This window comes from Scyliorhinus torazame, chromosome 4 (assembly GCF_047496885.1).
Source record: "Scyliorhinus torazame isolate Kashiwa2021f chromosome 4, sScyTor2.1, whole genome shotgun sequence".
NCBI classification, from domain to species: Eukaryota; Metazoa; Chordata; class Chondrichthyes; order Carcharhiniformes; family Scyliorhinidae; genus Scyliorhinus; species Scyliorhinus torazame.
The window spans coordinates 279,718,397-279,736,616 of record NC_092710.1 but is presented as its reverse complement, the minus strand read 5'-3'; the positions used below and the strand labels follow the sequence as shown (position 1 = coordinate 279,736,616).

Below are 18,220 nucleotides of genomic sequence, written 5' to 3'. Positions count from 1 at the left end.
ATCTATCTCAGTCATCCCTTCACCAATTCCCCGCTACATATTCAACCTCATCCTCTCTCCCTCTTCCTCTCTCCCCACATCAATCATAGTGCATCACCTCAATACTTCGTGCCAGCCATGTAGGATCTTGGCCAAGTTTCCACTTTTCCAGTATTTGGCCATGAGTCAGCAAATCAGGCGATGGCGAGGCTCAATCTCAATGTATAATTGAGAGCAGTGAATACAGCAACACCAAATATCACAGAGATATCTGTGAAGGTTAGGGCATCTGACACACAAATTGTCACATTTAAGCTGGAATCCACATGAAATAGGTTGGAGCTGGACATGGTTGCCGTAAAAAGAAATGTGTCTGTGGAAGTGAGTTTTAACAAAGATATTGGGTGCAATCTAACAGAAAGGTTTCTAAGTGTCATTTGTGGCGGGTTTTACTGGGTTCCCCATCGCTATCTAATCACATATAGTCACTTTTTTGGAGCCCTAGGGAGTTTCTCCTCGGTCAAATTATCTTCATCACTGGGGAGCTGAACTCACTGGCCAGACCGGCTCCTCTGAGATTGGGCCACCATTTTGAAAGTGTACCCCAATCCCTAAGAGGGCTAGTGAATCCCCCAAACACCCCACCCATGGGCAATGTCACCCCCCACATACATGGGCATTACCCCCCCCAAGTGATGATACCCCACTATGGGGTCGCTAAAGGCCCCCCTTTTCAAGCCTTCCTATGCCCCCTTTCAACCACCCCCAAATCTTCCAGATGCCCCTTCATACCTCCCCTGCACCCCCCCACCCCACTTCATATCCACCCTCCTTTCATGGGTAAGGCTCCCAGGCCCTGACTCTTGGCAGTGCCACCCCGGCATCCTTGCACTGGCACTCTGGCAGTGCTGCTGCCGGCTTTGCAGTGCCATCTGGGCACCTTGACAGTGCCAAGGCGGCAGTGCCAAGGCGTCCGTGTTCCAACAGGAAGGCCAGGGGGCCACCCTGCCCGGTCTCTGACCACCCAGGGGCCTCCAATATCCCAGGATCCCTTGCTATTCCCCCTAGTCCACGTTTTTGTGGACCGGTACTGGACAGCGTCCAGCTGGGGCTTGCTGGGGAGGCCAATAGATGCCAGGAGGCCGGTAAACCGCGGGTGAGCACACCCAAGTGGGTTTAAAACCACACGGGGATTAGAAGTCGCACCCATTGCGGGCAGGATCCTGATCGCGAGGTCTGGAGAGATCTCGCAAGGCGCACTGACTGTTGGGAAACCTGTGGGAGGGTCTCCCGGCATCTACCGGCCGCATCGTGCTCCCATTCCGGCGTAACGCAGCCGGTAGATCACCCCCATTATCAAAAACAAGCGGAAAAGATTCTTTCCATATAGTTTTTACTCAAACTTTCTAAATAAGTATACTCCTTTTTCAAATACAAAATAAGGTGTGACCAATAGATTGTACAAGTCCAATTTTACTTCCTGTATTTTTATTCTGTGCTTCCTGTCACAAAACTCCCACATTCCATTAGCCTCCTTGATAATCTTTTGCATGGACAAGCTAGTTTTTAATGATGTAGCTAGATTCCTAAATATCTGTTGGTGCTTTTCCATTCTGTTTCAATTTATACCTACCATTCTGTCCTTGTGCAAATTAATAAAATCTTAAGAGTTGAGTTTGGAATTAAGATCAGGCATTTTTTTAAATTCTTCATGGAATGTCGCTGGCTGGGCCAGCATTTATTGTCCACCCCTAATTCCCCGTGCAGGGGCATTTAAGAGTCAGCCACATTGCTGTGGTCCTGGAGTCACATGTAGGCCAGACCAGGTAAAGGCAGCAGATTTCCTTCCCGAAAGGGCACTATGGCTTTTTATGACAGTCGACAAATGGTTTCTTGGCTGATTAAACTTATAATTTCAGATTTATTTCTTCTTAATTGAATTCAAATTTCGCCACTTGCCATGGCAGGCATTAACCTGAGTCTCTGGATTACTCGTCCAGTTACAATACCACAAAACCACTACCTCCCCTGCCTGGATAAACCTCTTGTTAGATTTGACCTATACTACAATTTACATGTACGAAAGGATGATGCGCCATCTCACAAAACACTCACAACCCTTTCATTTTAATAAAGCTTTCAGTGAGTCATATTGCAAAAGCCATCACATGGTGGAGATTAGTTCAACAGACTGGTGAAAAGCTGTCCTCACAATTTAAAAACAGGAATAGCTGTAATAACAGTTTAGAAAGCTGTGTCACCTGGAACAAAAGACCCTCACTGGACACTCCAGCAGAGGTTTGTGTCAATGTAGCCAAATTTGTTTTTTGTGTTTGTGGTGTATGTTCACTATTGCATACACAAGAAAGATTATACTAGGGAAAGTATGGAAACTTTAAAAAATATATATTTTAAAGAGTTTCCATTTGTTTAGATGTCAAACAAAGCACATGTAATTGCAACCAAAAAAAAGAATGTTGTGCGTATTACGGTTGTTTAATTGTCCTATTGCAGACCGGCTCGTTGGACTAGGGGTAAGATTCTCGCTTCAGGGTTCGTGTTTCATGAATTTGTGAGAGGTCCCGGGTTCAAATCCTGCGAGAGCCCTTTGATGTTGTTTCTGGGGCAGCACGGTGGCACAGTGGTTAGTACTGCTGCCTACGGCGCTGAGGACCCGGGTTCGAATCCCGGCCCTACGTCACTGTCCGTGTGGAGTTTGCACATTCTCCCGGTGTCTGCGTGGGTTTCACCCCACAACCCAAAGATGTGCAGGATAAGTGGATTGGCCCACGCTAAATTGACCGTTAATTGGAAAATAAATAATTGGGTACTCTAAATTTATCATTTTAAAAATTGTCTTCATGCAGTTAGACTTCAGCAAAATCAGCAACTTCAACACGATTTTCAGGGACAGTTGTATTAAATCATTCCAAATTGACCAAGAGAACTTTGAATATCTTAAGAGGTAGCCCAGTACAAGAAGCATTGGTTAGTATTGCAACATTGGACTTTCATTAAGTAGGCAAGGAAACACTGGAGATAACTATGATGGTTCCCAGTCTTTATGCAATTGAGGTTGATTTACATGGGTAATATTTTTGTGGCACTTGCTTTCAGTTAAAACACACCCACGAGGGCAGCATGGTGGCGCAATGGTTGGCACTGCTGCCTCAGGGCGCTGAGGACCCGGGTTCGATCCTGGCCCCGGGTCACTGTCCGTGTGGAGTTTGCACATTCTCCCCGCGTCTGCGTGGATCTCACCCCCACAACCCAAAGATGTGTAGGATAGGTAGATTGGCCACGCTAAATTGCCCCTTAATTGGAAAAACGAATTGGGTACTCTAAATTTCAAAAAAAAAATATTTTCGAAACACACCTGGCATGACTCTCTTGCTCTTTCCCTCTCTCTCCAGCCCGCTCCCCCTCTCTCTCTCCTCACTCCCCTGTCCCCCATGCTCCAGAGAGCTAGTACCTGTGGCTCAGCCTGTGGATCAGTGCTGCTTGGGGAGCAGGAGAAGGAAGATGAACCATCACACCACTGGAAAGTGTCACGCTGACAGCTCCCAGCCCTCAACCACGGCCTTGAATGGGCCTTCATTGTGTAAAGTTCACTCTGAAAGTTGACCCCTGCATCCTGGTTCCATTTGCACTGTTTATTGCTGTACTCCAGTCTATCAGTTTTTCCCCTAAAGATCAAGATCAATCTACAGTCTTCCTGCCTTGATTGACAAGTAGGAATAGGAGAAAATATGGCTCGGGGAACTTTGATGAATAAGGAATTGAGGTTTTTGATGTGACTGCAGAGATTATACTTTGGTTCTGAAACTTATGGGTTTTGATCCCTGAAAAACTGGGGTCGAAGTTTGTGAGGCATATGGTAAATTGTGGGCGCGATTTAATGGAAAAGTTCCTAAGTGTGGAAGCGAGCGGGAATTGCCACAGGCTTCCTGACACACAGCCCGGCGAGGCCATCACCGCTATAAAACATTAATTGGTCCACATAACCCACCCCACAGGCTTCACGCCGCAAGCTGATCGCCAGGACCGCGCCCACAACAAACGGAGCAGTACTTACTCCGATCCTCCAGAGCAAACACCACACAGCTTGCAGCCATGCACCATGATTCAGGGATGCTGACCTAGCTAGATTGTTAGAAGTGGTCGGAATGCCCTGTTCCCCCAAGGGGCTTGGAGGGTCCACCACAGGGCAGCCAGTGCCACCTGGGAGGAAATTGCAACAACTGCCAGCTCAGAAGCATCAACAGAATGACTGTCAGCCAATGCCGTCAGAAGATCAACGACCTCCATCGGACCACATGGGTGGGTTGGCACTGGCCTCCAGACAACGCCCCCTCCACCCGCCGAGCATGCGCCTTGCATATCCCATGCCCAGCACTGTACCGTGCCCTGGCCCACCCATGTCTAGCAGTGATGCCCACGTCGGCCCCATCCTCCCAGGCTCCATATTCTCCATTTCCCCCCCCCCATCCCATCCCCTCCCCCAACGATAAACAAAGTATGTGGCTCTCGATGCCCCCTCTGTGCCCCGCAAGAATAATTGGCGCACAGCAGATGTGAGAGGGACCAGATGGGAGGCGGGCGCCAGGCATCAGAGTCCTCAACCTCTTCGAGGTGCGGGCCCTGGATGTCGTTCGTGTAGCCGAGGACAGATTGGTCGTTGACATAGAGGTTGACATATGGTACAGAGGTGAGGATGCACCGAGCCCCACCCAGATGGCTTGTCACACGCGAGTTGTTAATGCCATACCGACTGACCCATCCCTTCCACTGACCACATGTCTATTCTCCTGCAGGATCTCTATCAGACGGTGCCGACCCATTCGGGGAGGTTCCCCCCCCCCATCCCGCCTCCCATGAGAACACCTCGGAGGGGAGTTCCAAGGAAACCACCATATTCACGGCACAGCTGTCATCCCCACCCTCCACCAGCGTGGAGGCACACATTTCGGTGGGCGACAGTAGTGGTCAGGTTTCTGAGGCACATTCTGGTAAGCAGCACGTGGTTGCTGATGCATATCAGGTGTGGGCAGGAATACCCAGGTGAGACAGCAATCGCAGATCTGCTGGATCCCAGGACCCAGCTGGCCCCAGTCCGACGCTGAACCTCTAGACCAGGACCCGGAGCTGATGCAGTCGATAGGGTGCGGCCGTGAGATTCAGAGGAGGATGTTAATAACGCTCTAGGTCCAGAGCCAATTGGAGTAGTCCCAGAGACTACGGGTGCAGGAGATGGCACCGGCAATGCGTGGCACCGAGGCCAACACTGCTAGGGTGGGGACCGCATTGGAGAGCCTGGTGAACAATGTCAGCAGCTTGAGTGGAGGTGTCCAAGGTGTTGATCAGTCAATGAAGCTATGGCTGAGCGCCTCGACAACATGTCCCAGTTTCTGGGGAACATGTCCCAGTCCCACGTGGATCTTGGTGAGGAGCTGTGGAGCATGTCCCAGTCTCAGGTGGGCATTGCTGAGGCACTCCAGAGCATGTCTTGTCACTGGGGGAGGTGTCCTAGTCACAGGTGGGCATTGCTGTGGTGCTTCAGAGCATGTCTCAGTTGATCCCAGCATTGTTGATTAAAGAAGATAGTGATACAATATTGAGGAATGATATTAGTACAGACGTTGTGGAATCTGTCTGAGTCGAGTTAAGGAACATCAAGAGGCAAAAAACATTTGTAGGGGTGGAATACAGACCACCAAACTGCAGTGGTAATGTTGGGAATAGCATTAAACAGGAAATCAGAAATGCATGTGATAAAGGAACATCTGCGATTATGGGTAACTTTAATCTGCATACAGATTGGGTGAGTCAAATTAGTCACAGTACAATAGAGGAGAAATTCTGGAGTGTATCCGGGATGGTTTCCTGGACAAGTATGTTGAGGAACCAACAAGGGAACATGCCATCTTGGATTGGATGTTGTGCAATGAGAAAGGATTAGTTGGCAATCTAGTTGTGAGAGAACCCTTGGGGATCAGTGACCATAATATGGTAGAATTCTTTATCAAGGTGAATAGTGAGGTAGTTGATTCTGAGACCAAGGTCCTGAACCTCAATAAAAGTAACTATGATGGTATGAGGCATGAGCTGGCTATGATTGACTGGAAACATTACTGAAAGGAAGGACAGTGGACAGGCAATGGCAGGCATTCAATTTCCATTACAGTGAGCATTGTCTCTAAGGTACTTAGTGGGTGCACCCAGTGATTCACTCGGTTGAAGTAAAAGATTCTCCTCACCAATTATAGGGCGGGATTCTCCCTTCTGGGGACTAAGTCCCCAAGCCCGCTGGAAAACGGGCGAGAATCACTCCGGACTTTTTCCTCGAAGGCCCAAGGTGATTCTCCGATTTCCAGGGGGCTAGCAGAGCCCCGGCGTGCATCCCGCAGCTCTGGCTGCTGGCAGGGCCCTGCTAGCCAGACCGCGCGGCCGCGCATGCGCATGGCGGCCGGAAGCAGGTCCGCGCATGCATGTGGCGGCCCACCTCGGCGCTGGCGACATGGCGGAGCCACACAGCGTGCCCGCGAGGAAAAAGGTAGGTCCATCCCAGATCGCGGTGGCCCCCGATGAGCACCCACCCCGGAGTCCGATACACCCCGCCCCCCACCAGGACCGCGGCCGTGGGTCCCAGCTTCCGCCGAGTGGTACCACATGTAAACCACGCCAGCGGGAGTTCGGCCGGTTGACCGCGGAGAATCGCCGCGGAGGCCTGTTCCAACGGCCCCCGACCGGCGCCGCGTTGACTGCATGTGCATGTTAGACTAGCGGACCTGCGGAGAATCGCGGAAGCACGTCGTGCCGGATTTCCGGCGTGAACGGCTATTCTCAGCCCCCGTGCCGGGCGCGATTTAGGCGTGGAAGGTTGGAAAATCCCGCCCATAATGTTTGATATGGTCATGATGGGTATATGACTGGATTGTGGTGAAGTTTTACTCTGCCTAACTAGAGTACCAAAGAGATGATAGCCCAGAATTTCCTGAATTTGTGCCTTTGTGATGGGACATTTATATCAAAGTGTCAGATTTTCAGTGCAAAGATGCCAGGAAATTGTGTCAGAGATTTGGGCCACTTCACAACTTCCTGGGATCACAATTTTGGTGTTGGTGGGCAATCTATCTACAATAAATGTTGTGCACAGCAAAACATTGTCATATTTATTCATCACACAAATAACATTTAGCTGTGTCTGATTAAAACTAGCAGGAGTCAACAGCTTAATTTGCATGCGTAACATCATACTTCTCCAACTAATTTAGCCAGCATAAATATAATTGACTTTCAGACACAATAGCTGGCCAGAAAGCATCCTTTAAATGGGATTTAGTTTTTGAATTTGTTTATTGTTTGTAATGATTCACTGATCTCTTGTTCCTTAACAGTGTCAGGTGCTATTTTTTAACATGGAATGTCGTCCAAAAATGGGCCTGGATTTCCGTTTGGGAGACCGTTTTCCGGTCAGAATTGCGTGGAATTCGCGTTCCCGCTGTGGGACAAAATTCAGGAGATGCAAATTGGCCAGCACTCTGCCCACGTGAATTGCAAGTGATGCCCTGCCCCGCTGGCATCCGGTTTGCTGCGACCGAGGTTTGCGTTAAAGAGCCTGACAAGCTGGAGCTGCTTACAAACCCTCTACTCACCACACACTCTCATTCCAGCCAAGACAATGGCTCAAAGAAGATCTTGCCCTGGCATCTCTCCCGTCCCTCACTTCTCACATCACCCCCCAATGCCCTAGACGCCAACAACACCCCACCTGCCGGGATGGCTTGGGTCACTGTCTGTGCGGAGTCTGCACGTTCTCCCTGTGTCTGCGTGGGGTTTCCTCTGGGTGCTCCAGTTTCCTCCCACGCGACCCAAAAGTCGTGCTGTTAGGTAATTTGGACATTCTGAATTCTCCCTCCATGTACCTGAATAGGCGCCGGAACGTGGTGACTAGGGGCTTTTCACAGTAACTTCATTGCAGTGTTAATGTAAGCCTACTTGTGATACTAATAAAGATTATAATTATAATAATTTCCCCTAGATCCCACCCTCGACAAACTCCTACAAATATGCATTGTCTTCTTTGGCTAGGAGCTTTGCACACACATGCCACCAGTTACAGACCCAACCCCCCCATAGAACTCTCCTCCCAGAGACTCAGTATGTCCTCTCTATGTCTCCTAGGATAAGGCGGCCCATAATAGGCGTGAGCGCAAAAAGACAGGAGGTGGAGTCACTGACTTTCGGGTCCACATCGTAGCGAGGAGAAAGACCTGCAACTCGAAGGCGAGGCCAGGGAGAGGGCAGAGGTCAGCACGTGACAAACAACTGAGAGCCCAATGGAGGTCTCCCACAAACCAGTCCCTCCCAAGATCTCACCCCATGTCTTTTCTTTTGCAGGAACACGATAAGACGAGGTCGGGCTGGCCCGGGTCGCCGCCCCCAGCCACATGCCCAACATACCCCAGAGCACAGGTCCGGGGAAGACACTGACATTTCATCACTGCTGTCACCTGCACCCACCACCAGCGCAGAGACTATCACCTTAGTGGGTAATGTTAGCCATCTGGCTCCTGGGTCACCCTCTGGTGCGCACCAGATTAATGCACCTCAGGTGGAGGCAGGGATTCCCGAGGGAGAGGAAGGTCGGAACGCTGCCTGATACCAGGAAACAGCTGTTGTCCAGACAGGCATTGCGCTTCTGGAAAGTTTGATCCCACCACTCGTGCAAATGCAGCCGAAGAGCCAGAGCCTTCAGCAGGTGGTGTCAGCAACGTTCCAGCGCCTGCAAGTCCAGCTGGAGGAGTTCATCCGCCTTCAGGCATTGGAAATGTTACCGACAATGTGTGCCACCTAGGCCAACACTTAAAGGGTGGCATCTACAGTGGAAGGCTTGGGGCAAGAAATCAGAGCTATGGGTCAGGACATCAAAGACTTGGGGCACACTGTCCTGTCCATGGCTGAGGTGCAGAACAGGAGGGCCCAGTTAAAGGTGGATATGTCCTTGGTGCTGATGGCCATTGCAGCGGCACTCCAGAGCTTGGCCCAGTCACTGAGGGCATCGTGAACATTGAGCAGGCACTGACTGACTGCCGCCAGTCACAAATACATGTCCCAGTCTCAGAGCGCCATGACTGAGGGCATCAAGGCCATGGTCCAAACACGGAGGGCCTCCGGGACTGGCAGCGCCAAGTGACTGGCGCTTCCGGAGCTCACTCTGGCCTCCTCTCAGTCCCATGGAGTCGGCCTGGGGCCAGCGAGAACCCCAAGGGAGGAGGACGTGATGGGACCCGTGCCGGTGTCTGCCACAGGGGAGATGCTAGAACTCCTCAGCCCTTCCGAATCCCCCTCCCCCCCACCTGACTCTGACACATCTCATGGGCAGCAGGCAGAACAGGGTGACACGTCGTCACCTATGACACGCGAAGGTCAGCCGTGCCAACCCAGGTCCAGGCCCTCCAGGGGACGGCTGCCAAAGACCTCACATGGCAGAGGGTGAGGCACGCAGCAGGCTACCTCCGCTTCTGATGTGCTTGAAGGAGCAGTAGGGCAGATAAGATAAGGAAGGTAGATGATACTTAAGTTGGCAAGCGTGTAGAACATAGAAGATAGTTTAGGGTTAGGGCGTACCGTTGTACATAGTCACCATTAAACACTTTTGCACCACCAGTTCGAACTGCCTCTAACCCCATTCTGCCGGGTGGGAAGATATGTGGGCCCATGAGAAGGTGTGGTCAGCGGACCCAGGCGGGCAGTGGCATGTTTTCCTACAGGCAAGAGTCAGACTTTGTCAAGCAATGAGGAGCACCAGAGCTCATCTCACAGCGAGTCGTCTTTATCCTCCGTCCCGTGGACAAGACCCGCTGATACTGCCAACCCAGGGCCAACACTCTGTGATGATCCTGGAATGACCCCCAGAGGTGGAAGAGGCAGCTGTGGTAGTGGGAAGGAGTGGAAGGCAAGGGGGAAGGTAGAGTCCAAAGTCCAAAGATGTGCAGGTAGGTGAATTGGCCATGCTAAATTTCCCCTCAGTGTCCAAAAGGTAAGGTGGGGCTACTGGGTTACGGACTAGGGTGGGGACATGGTCCTAGGTAGGGTGGGTGCAGAATCGATGGGCCCAATGGCCTCCTTCTGCACAGTGGTGATTCTATGACCGGATAGCCCTTGTCACCCAGTAGCCAACCCCTCATCTGCACCAGGATGTAAAAGTTGCGCACACTGCCTGGATATTGGGTGCATATGTGCATGGTGTGCAGCTGCACGTCCAGGGAGTGGAACCCCTTCCTATTGATGAAGGACACCCATGATGCACTGGTGTTCAGAGGGTGCCATCAATCACCCCTGGAACTCGGGCATGCCAGTGATGGCGGCTAAACTTGCTGCCCAGGCAGCCTGGGGGGATCTGTTCCACATTGAAGGTCATGTTGTATGATGTCCAGGCACATAAGGGCATCTGTGACAGCACGAATACTGTGCGGATATTTGCGAGATCCCACACAGGTCCCCGCTCGAGCCCTGGAATGAGCCAAAGATCTCAAGGTTCTGGGAAACCATCACCTTGACTGGCACCGGGAGTTGGTGTCCTCAATACACCCCTGGTTCCAGATGAGCCACGGTCTGACACAAATGGCGCATGGTCTTCCTGCTGAGCCGGAGTCATCAGTGGTACATGCGATCTGGAAGCTCCTCGAAGGATAGGCGTCGATGGTATACACGTGGCCTGTGCAGCATCTCCTTCTCACCACCTTGACCTGTTGGACGGCCTGCACTTGAGCCTCACCAGCTGGCCCCAGCTCTTCTGGGGCAGGCTCCTCTTGTGCAGGGTCCTCTCTCATGCTCTAGCCTCCGTTCGTCCGCAACGGCAGTAGCGGCCAGGTAGATAGCGAGCACAGCTGGCAGTAGTCTGATATCCATATCTCTGCAGGTGCACCCCTGTTCCCATCACTGCATACCAATCTTTATTATTGTCACTTGGGGCTTGTTTAGCACATTGGGCTAAAACAGCTGGCTTGTAATGCAAAACAATCAGCAGCGCGGGTTCAATTCCCATACCTGCCTCCCCGAACAGGTTCCGGAATGTGGCGACGAGGGGCTTTTCACAGTAACTTCATTGAAGCCTACTTGTGACAATAAGCAATTATTATTATTAAGTACGTTTAATAATGAGGTTATTGCAATGAGGTTACTGTGAAAATCCTCCAGTCGCCGCACTCTGGCGCCTGTTTGGGTACACAGAGGGAGAATTCAGAGTGTCCAATTCTCCTAACAAGCACATCTTTCGGGACTTGTGGGAGAAAACCGGAGCCCCCGGAGGAAACCCAAGCAGACAGGGGGAGAACGCCGGCCTGTGATGTTGGGATCCCCCATCCTCACCACCCGTACTTGTCAATAGAGGCACCAGTGTCAGTGATAGGCTCTGTGAGCCCTGTCCTGTTTCCCCCATTGGGGTTTACTGTGGGTCTCCACACTGGTGGGCCGTGTGTTATCCCACCAGCAGGGTGCCAACTGGTTGGTGTAGTGGAGACGGTCAACGTGCTGCCAAGCTCCTCCATGATAAGAGACTTGTGTGTGGGCTGGTCCTACTGATGGGGTGAGCAAGGGAAGTGTGCTTTTGCTGGGACCTTAGCTGCAGTGTGATCTACAGCCTGGGTATTACACACAGGTTGTGTCAGGGAGCTGGTCATGTTTCCTTGACGGGGGAAGGATGGATGGGAGCAGCAGCACGGTAGACAGGCAAGGCTTGGAGTCAGCTCGTGGTCCTGATGTTGGGCTAGCTGATATTGTCACTGGTGAGGCCTCTACTCTGAGAGGGACAGTATGACATGTGTTATGGGCCAGGGTTTAGAGAACCCCAAAGTGTATCATGGAGTTCACCTGACCCACAACTTTTAATAGATTGTGGTCTGGGGAGCACACGGCACACTCTACAGGTGTGGTACAGCAGAAATGGAAAAGTATTTTTTAAAGCAAAACAATGTTAATTCTATGAACTCAAGTTAACCTTTTCAAAACATACAGTGAACATCTTAGCAACCATTAATTCAAATACAACCCCCAAAGAATACAACGCTAAGTAATCATTTAAGCTTTCCTTTTAACATCCATAAGACTTAAAACACCTTTTACCAGAAGCACATTAGGTTTACATTCACTACTGAGAACATTTATAATTCTGAATTCACCAAATGATCAAGAGATAGTATTTTCATGGCAGAGAGATCAACAGTACACCTGCTCTGCCTGGCTCCAGCTCCAACACTGAAAACGAAACTAAAACACACCCTGCAGCCTGCTCAAAAACAAAAGTAAAAAGCTGACAGACAGCCCAGCTCCACCCACTCTCTTACATCACTGCAGTAGTAAACACCCATTTCTTAAAGGTTCTCTCACTACAGATATTTATATACACACCCATTTATAAACACCCATTTCTTAAAGGTACTCTCACCTGCCACAGGGTGGCTGCCAAAGGTCACGGTATATGTGTCCTTTATGTGAGGTGAGCTCAACAATTCCACTGCTTCATTGGCAGTGGAGCTGCGCTTCTGAGGAATGTACTGATGAGTGCCAACACCTGGTGGACCAGTTATTGAGCATTACCATGCCCATTCCCTTGATGATACTGCTGGGGTTGGAGGGTTTCTGGAGTGGGGCGGCACAGGCTGGGTGGGCTCCTAGATGACCGGAGGCTCTCTGAGCATTGACATACAGTCAGCAGTGTGAACAGCCAGGAACCTGCATGTTGCACCAAAGGGGTGCGTTTAAATCACATCCTGCAGTAATGGCAGTCTGAGCCAGGCCATCCCCATCCCGAAGGGGACACCGTGAGTGCACGGACTTGCCACCAGTCATTCCCCGCTACTCCCTGTGGTCCAGCCAGAGATCCTCCAGGAAGGGCGACACATTTTGAGAGTTTTCTTACCTTCTCGCTCCCCCTCAACAGCCATGGTGCGCAGGACTTGCTTGTAACGAAGAACGGTACAGCACAGGAACAGGCCCTTCGGCCCTCCAAGCCTGCACCGATTATGATGTCTGTCTAAATTAAAACCTTCTGCACTTCCGCATCCCTCTATTCCCATCCTATTCATGTATTCGTCAAGATGCCTCTTAAACGTATCTGCTTCCACCACCTACCCCGGCAGCTCCAGTCCAGGCACTCACCACCCTCATCTCCTCTAAACTTTCCCACTTAAGTCTATGTACCCTAGTAATTTACTTTTCCACTCGAAGAAAAGGCTTCTGACTCTCCACTCTGTCCATGTCCCTCATAATTTTGTAAACTTCTATCTGGTCGTCCCTCAACCCCTGGCGCTCCAGTGAAAACAATCCAAGTTTATCCAACTTCTCCTCATAGCTAATACACCGCAGATCAGACAACATCCTGTTAAACCTCTCCTGTACCCTCTCCAAAGCATCCACATTCATCTGGTAGTGTGGCGACCAGAATTGCATGTAATATTCCAAATGTGGCCTAACCAAGGTTCTGTACAGCTGCAGCATGACTTGCCAATTTTTGTACTCAATGCCCCGACCAATGAAGGCAAGCATGCCGTATTCCTTCTTGACTGCCTTATCCACCTGTGTTGCCACTTTTGGTGATCAGTGGACCTGATCTTTCTGCTTGTCAATACACCTAAGGGGTCTGCCATATACTGTATAATTGTCACCTGTATTAGACCTTCCAAAATGCATCGCCTCACATTTGTCCAGATTAAACTCCATCTGCCATTTCTCTGCCAGGTCTCCAACCGATCTATATCCTGCTGTATCTTCTGATAATCCTCTTCACTATCCCAAGCTTCACCAATCTTTGTGTCATGCACAAACGTACTAATCATATATATGAACAGCAAAGGCCCCAGCACTGATCCCTGCGGAACATCACTAGTCACAGCCTTCCAATCAGAAAAACATCCTTCCATCGCTCCCCTCTGTCTTCTATGACCTAGCCAGTTCTGTACCTGCCAGCTCACCTCTGATCCCGTGTGACTTCACCTTTTATACCAGTCTGCCATGAGGGACCTGGTCAAAGGCCTTACTGAAGTCCATGTAGACAACATCTGCTGCCCTACCTACATCAATCACCTTTGTCACTTACTCAAAAAAAACCTACCCAGTTGGTGCGGTATGACCTCCCCTTCACAAATCATGTTGCTTATTGCTGATAAGTCAATTTGTTTCCAAATGTGAGTAAATCCTGTCCCCAATAATTTCCCGACCACTAACGTAAGGCTCCCCAGCCTATCATTTCCTGGATTATCCCTTCTACCCTTCTTAAACAAAGGAACAACATTGGCTATTCTCCATCCCTGTGGGACCTCACCTGCAGCCAATGAGGATACAAAGATTTCTGTCATGGCCCCAGAAATGTTTTCCCTTGCCTCCCTCAGTATTCTGGGTAGATTCTATCAGGCCCTGGGGTCTTATCCACCTCAATGCTTTTTAAGACACACAACACCTTTTTGATATCTGCATTACCAAACATATCTACACGCCCTTCCCTAGACTCATCATCCACCAAGTCCTTTTCTTTGGTGAATACTGATGCAAAGAATTCATTTAGTACATCACCCATTTATCTGGCTCCGCACATAGATTCCCTCCTCTGTCCTTGAGTGGGCTGACCCTTTCCCTGGCCAACTTCTTGCTCTTTATATACTTTTTAAATGCCTTGGGATTCTCCCTAATCTTGTTTGCCAATTATTTTTCAAGGCCCCTTTTAGCCCTCCTGACTCCTTGCTTAAGTTCCTTCCTACTTTCTTTATATTCTACAAGGGCTTTGTCTGTTCCCAGCTGTCTAGACCTCACAATTACTTCCTTTTTCTTTTTGACTAGGCTCACAATATCCCTCGTCATCCAAAGTTCCCGAAACTTGCCATACTTATCCTTCATCTTCACAGGAACATGCTGGTCATGAATCCTAATCAACTGACATTTGAAAGACCTCCACATACCAGATGTTGATTTACCCTGAAACAGCCGCCCCCAATCCAAATTTATCAGTTCCTGTCTAATATTGTTGTAATTAGCCTTCCCCCAATTTAGCAAATACTTGCGCCAATTCACCCCCACGCGACTACTGTCTAAGAGGAGTGGAGCGTGCAATGTCCAATCTGCTAATCGCAATCAAATCCATACGGATTTGTATGGGGCAGCCGGTGCGGTGCATGAACCTGACTGCCAGACCGTGTCGGAATTGGCATAGATTTGTGGTGCACCCATCAGGCAGCGGAGAATCCAGCCTTAGGTTTCATTTGGAATTCATCTTGATAAATACACTCAGTGAGATACTGCATCAATATTTTATAAAGGATAGAAATGTTAAAATAGTTTATTTAAAGAGTTAAGGTGGTTGTTATGGATCATGTAACTCTGAATTTAAATGCAGAGATATCTGAGAGATTCACTGTTAATGAATTACCTCATGCTGATTTTGCATTGAATTTCAAATATTTCCCTGCAAACCACAGGAAGTGCTTTGAAAGTAATTTGCCCCGAAACAGTATCATTCATCCACTTAATAATAAAGTTGCAAATGTCCATATTCCACCCACGCATCCTGTTTTAGCAAATTTACCACAAATTGGTTGGTGGAAATATATCCGGGATGGAATATGGCAGCATCTTTATTTCTGGGGAGACGGAATATTCAGCCCATGGTGGATGAATCGGTAACAAAATGATTATTGTTTATTGTGAGGTGCCTATAGGGGAAAATTCAAATTAATTTCTCCCAGGGCATTTAGTAATCTGAAGCGATTGAAACCTGCAATTAGCACAGGCACCTGAAAATGCAGAAAACCAGAATGTAACTTTATTATTAAGTGGATGAATGATACTGTTTAAGTGATCAAATTAGAAATTAATACCAAACATCAGTGGACGTTGGCTGTGTCACGTCTGTGCACCACTATGCATCAAAACACTTTCTAGCATCAAAAGACAGGAAAATAGAGCGTTTATCACTGGTGAGGTTGGCGCACTGGACGGCTTAGTCGATGGTCTACATCACCCATCTTCCCATTACAGAAAATCTGTATCGCTTTGTACCATTCAGAATGTTGAAATATACCCACCACCTTCCCAACCACACCCAAGCTTGCCCCCAGAGAAACATAGCAAATAGGAGCGGGAGTTGGCCCTGGGGATTTATCGGCCTTCAATCCATCAATTTCCCCAACACCATTTTTCTACTAATACTGATTTCCTTCAGTTCTTTCCTCTCACTAAACCCTGTGTTCCCCAACATTTCTGTTATGCTATTTGTATCCTCCTTTGTGAAGACAGAGTCAAAGTATGTATTTAGTTGGTCAGCCATTTCTCTGTTCCCCATTATGAATTCTCCGGTTTCTGACCTACATTTGTCTTCACCATTCTTTTTCTCTTCACATACCTAATACAGGGAGGACGAGTGCCTAAATCAGCAATCTACCAAGCAAATTCACCCTGATAATATGCTGCCCACAAGATAAAACATTTGGCATGAGCATCCCATTTTTTAAAGGGTGGCAAGGAGAGGAGGTTTCTATCTTTGGGGCCTGCCCTTTGTGAATGGGGAGCAGGATGACCCCCTAAGATAGAACTCTTTTCCTCATCCCCTCCCCTCTTGGTACCCGCCTGCAGTCTTAAACCTAACTCCCTCCCCCACCCCCTGCCTGACTGGCCCAAACCCTCCTTTCCAAGACGCTGGATTTGCCTGTCTCTGGGACTATGGGCCCTCTTGCTCCCCATTGACAGCGTCCATTAACGCTCCTGGGACTGATGGAGCTGCTGGTAAATTGGATTGGCAGGCAGCTCCCGAGGGCAGGACCTCCTCTCCAGTAAGGGGCAGTAGTCCTAGTCAACCTTTGTTTAGGCTGCCCTCAGTGCACTATGGCTGAGGTGTGGGCTAGTGCGGAGCAGATTGGCTCCACACCAACTTTATTTCTGCGGAGACGGAATATTCAGCCCATGGTGGGTGAATCGGTACCAAAATTATTATTGTTTTATTGTTAGGTGCCTATCGGGGAAAATTCTAATTAATTTCTCAGAGGCCATTTATAATATGAAGTGTATTACTGTAGGTGTCTATTAAAACAATAATCACCATATTTGAAGGGAAATTACACAAAAGCAGGTAAGTTATGCTGAACCTTCATAGAATTTTGGTTAGGCCACAAGTTAGAGTATCTGGTGACTACACTTTAGGAAGAATGTGAAGATAAGAGTCACTTACAGCGCAGAGGAAGGCCATTCAGCCCATCAACTCAGTGCTGGCTCCCCGCAGAGCAATCCAGTTAGCAACACTCTCTATGAACCTTTGAGATTATTTTCTTCAAGTACCCATCCACTTTCCTTTCAAAATCATCGATTGTTTCTGCTTCTACAACCCTTGTGAACAGCGAGCTCTAGGTCATTGCCACTCGCTGCATAAAAATGTTCTCCTATTCCCACTGCATCACTTGCCCCAAACCTGAAATCTGTATTCTGTGGCGCTTGTCCATCAACTAATGGGAACAATTTTTCCTAGTCGACCTGATCTAAATCTGTCATAATCTTATATGCTTCTGTCAAATCTCCCCTCAATATCCTTTGCTGCAAGGAGAACAACCCTAGCTTTTCCAACCTGCCCTTGCGTCACTCAAGCCCCTCAGCCTATGAACCATTCTAGTAAATGTTTTTTTGCACTCTCTCAATGCCCCTCGTTTCCTTCCTAAAGTGTGGTGACCAGAACTGGGTGCAATTAAGTTGGGGCCCCACCAGAACTTTATAAAGATTTGACATAACTTCCCTGCTTTTGAACTCCTGGCTGGCTGGTTTTGCAGAGAGCAGCTTCAAAGTGCCTGGCTGTTTTGCTGTGAGCTGTTTAAAAGGAGAAAGCCAGTTTGAGACAGCAGCTTGAGAAGTTCTGGTTTGCTGTGAGTTGCTTGAAGGGAGAAGCCAGTTGGAAAAAACAATTTGTGTGTGTCTGTGTGTTTCCAGAGAGCCGCAGGAAGAAAGCAAGGTGCTGGAGCTGAAGTCAACCAAGCTAATATATCTCTGCCATTCTACAGAAAATATATATACATACTTAACCTGTTGTGATACTGTTTAAAGGTGTTAAGTCTCTTGGAAGTTTGAAGGAACATTTTAAGGGGTTATTTACTGTTGCAATATTTTCTGAGTTATCTTTGAAGTAAGGGGTGTTAAGAGATCCAATGTTTATTTAAGATGTTAAGTTGAGTTCATGGAATAAACAGTGTTTTGTGTTTAAAAACCCACA

At 48.8% G+C, this 18,220-nt stretch overlaps 1 protein-coding gene across 3 annotated transcripts in view; it reads left to right on the top strand.

The window, feature by feature from the left end:
• cyb5r4 (cytochrome b5 reductase 4) overlaps window positions 1-18,220 on the top strand; it is a 191,426-nt gene that overhangs the window by 154,369 nt on the left and 18,837 nt on the right. The window lies entirely within an intron of this gene.